This window comes from Euleptes europaea, chromosome 2 (genome assembly GCF_029931775.1).
Source record: "Euleptes europaea isolate rEulEur1 chromosome 2, rEulEur1.hap1, whole genome shotgun sequence".
Lineage (NCBI taxonomy): Eukaryota > Metazoa > Chordata > Lepidosauria > Squamata > Sphaerodactylidae > Euleptes > Euleptes europaea.
The window spans coordinates 42,497,085-42,505,904 of NC_079313.1; positions in this window are offsets into that span (position 1 = coordinate 42,497,085).

Genomic DNA, 8,820 nt, shown 5'->3' on the forward strand with positions numbered 1-8,820 from the left:
TTTGGTACCTGGATTTAAAGACAAAATAGGACCTTAAAAATTGCGGGTCAATTACTAGCCTTTCTGTCATAACTGAGAAGATGGTAAGCATACATAAATAGAGGCTGAAGGGACTTCCGGTGGAGCTTGGTGAGCCAAAGGGAGTGCCTTCCAGCACTCCCGTTTCTTTCGCCCGCCCCCCCCCCCGCCCCAATTTAAAAAGATAGCCAAAACTCAACTTATCGTGGATGGGGAGAATTGCAGTTATAAAGATGAACTTACTACCAAGGCTGATATTTCTTTTTCAAATGCTCCCAATACAAATCGAAGATAAGATGTTGAGGGAATGGCAGAGACAAATCAATAAATTTGTTTGGGTGGGAAAGAAACCAAGAATTAACTTCAGAATTATGCAAGACGAAAAGAAAAGAGGCGGACTTGCCCTACCAAATATCAAGCTTTATTACCAAGCAGCAGGATTATCATGGATTGAGGAGTGGATAAAGAACCCAGATCAAACAAACTTGAATATTGAAAAGGGCACATGGAATAAGGGATTTCACTATTACTTACGATAAGCAAAGATTTCAGAAATTTTTGGAGAGAAACATGCCATTAAAGATGGATTGATGAAGACATGGCTTAGAAACAAAAACAGACTAACAAAAACCTCCATGGATAATGTCCCCTATAGATACATATCTAACCAAGGGAGAGAAGAAAAATGTAGATATGGTAAGATATCAAGATATGTAAAATGAGCAAGAAGAAATAAAACCGTGTAATGAAATTAAGAAGAATAGAAATATTGTCTGGCTGACCTATAATCAAATGATTATGAAAATGCGACAAGATTGTTTCCAACAGGGGAAGATAAGAAAGAACACTGAGTTTGAATATTTAATTAGTAAAGATACAGATCATATTTTGGGGGAAATTTATAAACTTTTACTTACATTTGAAACAGAACAAGAACAAGTCAAGACATGTATGATAAAATGGATGGAAAATTTTAAAAAGGAGATAACATTGCAGCAATGGGAAAGACTTTGGACCAAGTCAATTAAATTCATGGCCAGTAATAATCTACGTGAGAACTGGTGCAAACAGTTTTTTAGATGGTACATCACACCAATGGACATTAAAAAAGTGAATGAATCATATGACTGCCGGTGCTGGAAATGTAAACACAAAGATGGAACATATTTTCATTTGTGGTGGACATGCAAGAAAGTTAAGAAATTTTGGATACGAATTCATCAAGAAATGCAGAACGTTTTAAGAATCAAATTTCCTTTGAACCCAGAAACTATGTTGCTAGGAATTGAGCCAGTTAACTTGGACAGAAACCATAGAGAAATATTTGGCTATCTGACAAAGGCGGCTAGACTAGTACTGGCAGCATCTTGGAAACAGGAGGATATTCCAGATTTGGAAAAGTGGCAACAAAAGATGGATGAATTTGCGGTGATGTCAGCCCTTGGCCCACAGAACCAGAAATCACCACAAAGTCATATAGAGTCCAAGCAGATGGCTTTTACTGGTCAAATAGGCATACAGTGCAAACGAATAAAATGACAGCTATGAGAGACTCACTAGCTGGGAGATAATATAAAGCAGAAAAGGCGGGAGATTACAAGCATAGGCTGAATACAGTTTCCCAGGAGCTGAGTTCCCAGGCCTAGGTATGCGACCTTGAGGGCCAGACAGTACAGCGCAGAGACAGAGGCAATAACGAAACCGAGATAGCAGCCTGACATTCTGCTCCCCTCAAGGCCCCCTCCCAGTTCGCAAGGGGGCTGGCTTATCCGGGTAAGCAATGTGAAAGGCGTTGACGAGGTCGGGGGCGGAGACATCCCGTGCGCGCACCCATTCGTCATAGGCAGGGGGGAAATGTTTCCAACGGACTAAATACTGCAGGTTGCCATGGTGAACACGGGAGTCAAGGATCTTGGAGACTTCGAAGTGTTCCTCCCCCCCCACCATGATGGGTTGTGCAGGAGGTGGATCCGGATGCCACTGTGGAGAAGCAACATGGGGTTTGAGGAGGCTAATGTGGAAAACAGGATGCACACGCCTCAAGGATTTGGGGAGAGCCAGTTCCACCGTGACAGGGTTTATGACCCGGGTGATGGGGAAAGGGCCAATGAATTTAGCACTGAGCTTATGGCACGGACGGGTGGAACGGAGATTTTTGGTGGAAAGGTAAACCAAAGCACCCACTTGCAGATCACCCCCGGGGGAGCGATGTTTGTCAGCTTGCGCTTTGTATTTACGCTTGGCCCGGTCGAGGTTGCTAACGAGCCAGGGCCAAGTGGTACGGAGGGCGTGTGCCCAGGAGGCAATGTCGGGGTTCCCCTCCCCCTCTACATCATCTGCAGGAGCAATAGGACTGAAATCTTGTCCATACACAGCAAAAAATGGGCTAAAACCTGTGGATTGATGCATGGCATTATTGTAGGCATATTCTGCTAAAGGTAACAGTTCCACCCAGTCATCCTGGTGGTAGTTAACATAACAGCGTAAATAACATTCAAGTACAGCATTGACACGTTCAGTTTGACCATCAGTTTGAGGATGGTATGCACTAGACAACCCTTGTTCCACTCCCACCAACTTGAGGAAAGCTTTCCAAAACTTAGAAACGAAACCACTTACGCGGTCACAAATTATCTTACGCGGAAACGAATGTAAACGAAAGATATGCGTCACGAAGAGGCGGGCCAGTTTCTGAGCAGAGGGGATCCCTGCGCATGGAATCAAATGTATTTGTTTAGAAAACAAATCAGTAACAACCCACAACACAGTTTTACCCCCACTGAGAGGGAGATCAGTCATAAAGTCCATAGCAATCACTTCCCAAGGTTTGCTGGGCGTTTCAAGAGGTTGTAGCAGTCCCGGGGGTTTGCCCTGCGATCGTTTCGCAGCGGCACAAACGGGACAGCTGCGGATGAAGGAGTCAATGTCGGAACGCATTCCCCCCCACCAGAACTGTCTGCGCAATAAGTGAAGGGTTTTCAGAAACCCAAAGTGCCCAGCTGTTTTGGCTCCATGAGCTAAATGTAAAACGTCCTTCCGGAGAGCTTTGGGTACATACAATTTCGAGTCCTTGTACCAGGACCCTCCCTGTTCCAAAACACCAGGAGGTAGGGTGTGAGCGGAGCGTTCTAAAAGGCACTGGTCCCGAAGGACATTTAAAAAGGACTCGGAGATGGGGATTTTGGAGGGGGCCCCCCCGTCGGCCATGGTGATCTTAGAAACAGTTATGGGGCTAGTGCTTACGTGCGGCGGCGCGCAGACTGCAGGCGGCTGGGCGGCCGGAGGGGTAGGAAGGGCGGGAACGCCGGTCTGTTGCGGTGGCGGCTGGGCAGCCGGTTGGGCTGGCGGAGCTTGTAAGTTGGGTAAGGCGTGCTGATGCTGGGATCGAGTTTGCACAGCCAGCACAGGTAGGGCCCCACGTTGCATAGGGGTGAACAGAGAGTTGGTGGGTCTCTCGAGTTTTACCGGATATTGTGGTAAACGGGAGAGGGCATCCGCGAGAACGTTCTGCTTCCCAGGGACGTGCTTCAGGGTGAAACGGAACTGAGCAAAGAACTCCGCCCACCGTTGTTGTTTCGCCGATAGCTTATGGGACCCCGTGAGGGCAGCTAGATTTTTGTGATCGGTCCAAACCTCAAAGGGGACTTTAGACCCTTCCAAGAATTGCCGCCATAGAGTCAGTGCATGATGAACTGCTGAGGCCTCTTTCTCCCAGATGGGCCAGTTTAATTGAGCGTGCGCAAATTTTTTTGAAAAGTAAGCGCAAGGGTGAAGAAGACCATCCGGTCCTTGCTGGAGGAGAGCCCCTCCCATGGCTACATCGGAAGCATCGACTTGCACAATGAACATTTGATTTGGGTCTGGGTGCCGTAGCACCGGCTCCGAAGTGAAGAGGCGTTTGAGGGCCAGAAAAGCGGCTTGGCATTGCTCAGTCCATAGGATTTTTGCGGAGGGCAAGGCAGCCGAGCTTACTTTTCCCTTAGTTTTCAGTAGGTCCGTAATGGGTAGAGCCACCTGGGCGAAGTTAGGGATGAATCCCCGATAGAAGTTTGCAAATCCCAGAAATTGTTGTACTTGCTTACGGTTGGTGGGGGGAGTCCAATCGAGGACGGCTTGGACTTTGGCGGGGTCCATGCGAAGACCTTGGTGGGAGATGATGTATCCCAAAAACGTGAATTTGCTTTGATGAAATTCGCACTTAGCTAGTTTTGCGAAAAGTTGATGGTCACGCAGGCGTTGCAGAACTTCCCGGACCAGAGCCACATGCTCGTTCATAGTTTTCGAATAAATGAGAATGTCATCTAAATAGACCACCACCCCACGATATAGAAGGTCATGTAGGATTTCATTGATGAGTTGCATGAAGACCCCCGGGGCCCCTTTTAATCCGAACGGCATCACAAGGAATTCATACATTCCGAAACAGCTAGAGAAGGCAGTGAGGTGCTCATCCCCTTCGCGGATACGGACTCGGTAGTAAGCTTCCACCAAGTCTAATTTAGAGAACACACGGCCTTCCTGTAATTGTCCCAAAATATCCGATATTAATGGGATAGGATAGGCGTTGGTCTGGGTAACCGCATTGAGCTTTCTGAAGTCAATGCACAGGCGAAGGTCGCCCTCTTTTTTCCGGACGAAAAACGCGGGGGCCGAGTTTGGGGCATTCGAAGGGCGAATGAACCCTCTGGCGAGGTTTTTGTCCAAAAAGTCCCGGAGGACAGTGCGCTCGGAAGCGCTCATAGGGTAAATCTTACTCTTGGTTAATGTGCAGTCCTTTACCACTTCAATCGCACAGTCTGAGGCCCGGTGGGGGGGTAAGGCATCACATTCCCTAAGGTCGAAGACATCTTCAAAGTCCCGGTATACAGCAGGTAGAACCGGTGGTGCTGGGGCAGTAGAGGTTAATGCTGGAACGGGCGGATATAGCAGAGCAAAGTTCTGCCGATGCTGGTCGCAGGTGGGACTAGCGAAGGAGATAGTGTTTGTTTCCCAATCAATACTGGGACTATGTCCTTTAATCCAGTTAATTCCCAAGACCACTTCAAATCGGATAGGGGCTATAGTGAAGTCTATTTGTTCCCAGTGGGAACCAATTCCCATTGCCACCCCTATGGTGCGGTGATCAACTGGACCCCCCTGGAAATGGCTTCCGTCCATTTGGGCAAATTGGACGGGGGCGGGTAAAGCCTCAGAGTCGGCTCTGAGTGCAGCAAAAGTGGCTTCGCTTATGAGAGTGCGACAGCAACCGGAGTCAATTAGTGCTTTGACGGGTAGTTGTGGGCCACCGTTAAGGTGTTGTAAAACTGCATCCACGTAGACGGTGGAGTCCACTTCTTTGATTTTGGTAGGAGCATTCGGTTTGATAGGAAGATCCTGAGAGGTCTGTGGAGACGCTCCATTCACCACAGACCGGAGCCGTTTTTTGACAAGTCGAGGGGAGATTCCAGGTTTAAGGCTGGAGAATTCCAAGGATTTTCCTCATCCGAAGAGGGAAAGTTGTCCCCCAATGGGGCACTTGTAATCCGAGACCCTGCGGGGTCGTTGGTAGTAGGCAGGGAGGCTGGGTCCCCGGCATGGAGTGCAGAGGGTGTGGGTCTTCCCGGAGCTGCGCTGCGGGTGGCCGCGGTGCCTCTGCATGGTGGACGACCTCGGGCGCGGGTTGTCGTGCTGGGACGAAATAATTCCTGGCGGCGCGGGCAAACGGCTGCAAAGTGGCCCATTTCTCCGCAAGTAAGACAGGCACCCCTCTGAAATCGGGCTTCACGTTCCTGGGGCGGACGTGGGGGATTTCGTGGGACGAGCAGTGGTGCCTTGGGTTGAGGCTTTTGGGTGCCTTTTTCCTTGTGCTTTTGACGGACGAGAGAAATAAAGCGTCGGCGGCTTTCCACTTCCTCGGCTAATAGGATCCAGTCTTCGAGGGTATCGGGATCGCCCCGCATGTAAGACCAGTTCAGAATGTCAGGATGCAAGGCTTCCCTGAAATGATGGATCAGGGTGGTCTCGGGCCAACCTACAATTTTACTTGCCAGTCGTTGAAATTCATCGGCAAATTCTCGAACTGTAGCAGAGCCTTGTTTTAATTGTAAGAGTTCCGTTTTGGCTCTTTCCCCCAGGAAGGGGTCCTCAAACCTCCTTCTCAGGGCAGTCATGAAGTTGTTGAGGGAACGAATAGCACGAGAGCGGGTGTCAAACTGGAGGACCATCCAGTCAGCCGCTTTACCTGTCAGAAGGGAAGCTACGTAACGCACCCGGCTATCTTCCGTGGGGAAAAGTTGTCCTTGTTCTCGCATATAACTGTCCACTTGATGCAAGAAACAAGGCAAAGTCTCGAGAGATCCGTCGTACGTAGTCCTCAATTTGAGTTGCTTCCAAGGGCCGGGCGCAGGTTGGCCCGGTTGCACGGGTGGTCCGGGCGGAGGAACAACAGGAGCTCCAGGAGGCAAGGGTGGAGCAGGCACATTAGCGGGTGGTTGGGGTGGCTGTACGGGTACCCCCTGACCCGGTATCGGAACGGGCTGTCTCTGAGCTATCAGGGTTTGTTGTAATTGCCTGTTTTCCTGAAGCATACGTTCCATTAGTTCCTGGAGTTGATCAACACGGTCGGAGAGCTCCCGATTCTGGGCTCGTAAGAGATGAACCTCCTCACTTGGGCCACCAGTAAGATGAGGTTTACTGGTCCGGAAGCTTGTGGCCCATTGAGAGCTATCCCCATATAGATCCTCGTCTTCAGACTCTCCTGAGTCTCGACGTCGGTCAGCCAAACGGCGTGCGCGTTGGGTCGCGCGCGATGGGACAAACGCCGGGGAAAAAGACAGACCTGATAGCCCTTGTACATTGTCCTTGGGGCGCGTGTCCACGTTCGCCCGATCCCTAATCCTTGCTGCAGCCGCCCTGGCTGCTTCCGCAGCTTCTCTCTCTCTTGCGACCTTAGCCGCTTCGGCGGCTTGCTGATCCGCAAGAACTTTGGCGTTCTCAAGTCTTAGGGCAGCCTCTGCCGTAATGCGCGGCAAAAGTTCTGTCTCCAGGAGTGAGAGTATGGGGTCGGGTTCCCCGCCCAGCAGAGGTTGTACTCGAACCGCCAGTGCGGGTGCCTCGGCTCCAAAAGTCGAGGTCAAAACTTGAGCCAAGGTGGCTACCGGGGTGTCCTTTGTACATTCCACAAGGAGAAGAGCGGTGCTAATAGCGACTCGCTTGGCCTCAGCCTGACAGCTGGCTGCATCCGGGATCAGGGAAAAACCCTCCGGCGGGGCTCCCGCCATGGTAGAAAGAGTTTCTCGAGAAATAAGATTATCCAAAAGTCCAGTTAATATTTGTAAATCCTCAGTTGCCAACCGGGCATCGTCCAGTAATTGATCCAAGTCTTGAAGATCTAAACGAGTATCAGTATCCTCCGACGTCAACATCCAGAGAGTTCCTTTAAGAGATTGCCACTGTTCCTGTACCAGTCCCCTCAAGCGGCAAACCTCTCGGGTAGTCCGGAAAAGTTCAGCGATTAAGTCTTGTAACAGAGTAGGATCCTCAGAGAAGGGCTCCAGGGTAGTAGATCACCTGGAGAGCTGCACAGCTCCCATCCAAGTGGCAGGCGAACCCTCCTGGGCTCCAGCCTGGCTAGTAGAATGGTGAAGAGATAGCTGTCATAATGTCAGCCCTTGGCCCACAGAACCAGAAATCACCACAAAGTCATATAGAGTCCAAGCAGATGGCTTTTACTGGTCAAATAGGCATACAGTGCAAACGAATAAAATGACAGCTATGAGAGACTCACTAGCTGGGAGATAATATAAAGCAGAAAAGGCGGGAGATTACAAGCATAGGCTGAATACAGTTTCCCAGGAGCTGAGTTCCCAGGCCTAGGTATGCGACCTTGAGGGCCAGACAGTACAGCGCAGAGACAGAGGCAATAACGAAACCGAGATAGCAGCCTGACAGGTGATGGCCAGACTGACCAGCTTGATGAAAGAGAAGACAACTGAAGAATCCCAAAAGAAATGGGAATGTTATTTTGATTATGTTAAATGGAAAGGATAGATTGTTAGATATAAGGATCAGCTTATAAAATTTACTGTATAGTATAGAAGGAATTTATTATCTAAAACGTAGAATATAAGAACAATGTATAAGATGTTTGAAATGTAAGATGAAATAGACTCCCTGAAGGAGTGCAAACTGTGTGAATGTATGTGTATATAATTTGTTTCTTTTTCTTGAAAATGTTAATAAAAGATCTTTAAAAAATAAATAAATAAATAGAGCTGAGGTACAGTGCATAGACAGACGCTGGATTTTAGGGCTTCATCCACACATACATTTTTAAAGAGCCATTAAGCCAAGACTATGTGTTCATAGCACCATTTCCAATTGAGAAATGCTAAACCAGAACTTCCTTGTCATGCTGGTACATCGTCTTTCTTTGAGAACCTGCACAGCAGTTGGCAAACTCCCACTTAAGACATTATCTGCTAGAAAAGACAGCTTCATTATTGGACCATAAGGATGGTTTTCGCTGCCGAGATCAGACATTAAGAGAATCGATGTGGGTTTGTTCTTCAGCTGGTATCCTGCAGGGAATGGAGGAAGGGCCAGGATTCCAAGCAGGAGTGAACAGAATAACTAAGAGAAAAGTTCTGAAGCAAATGTGAATGCCGAGAAGAGTATTCTTCCATGTCCCTGCTTATTTATTTTTCATCTTTTCTACTTTAGGGACCTCAAACTGGGAAATGGGCTATATTTTAATTCTTGCAGGGAATCCCTGAGGATTCTGGGTCCTTCCTTTTTGGCTGTTGTCCCTGTAGTCCATTCTAT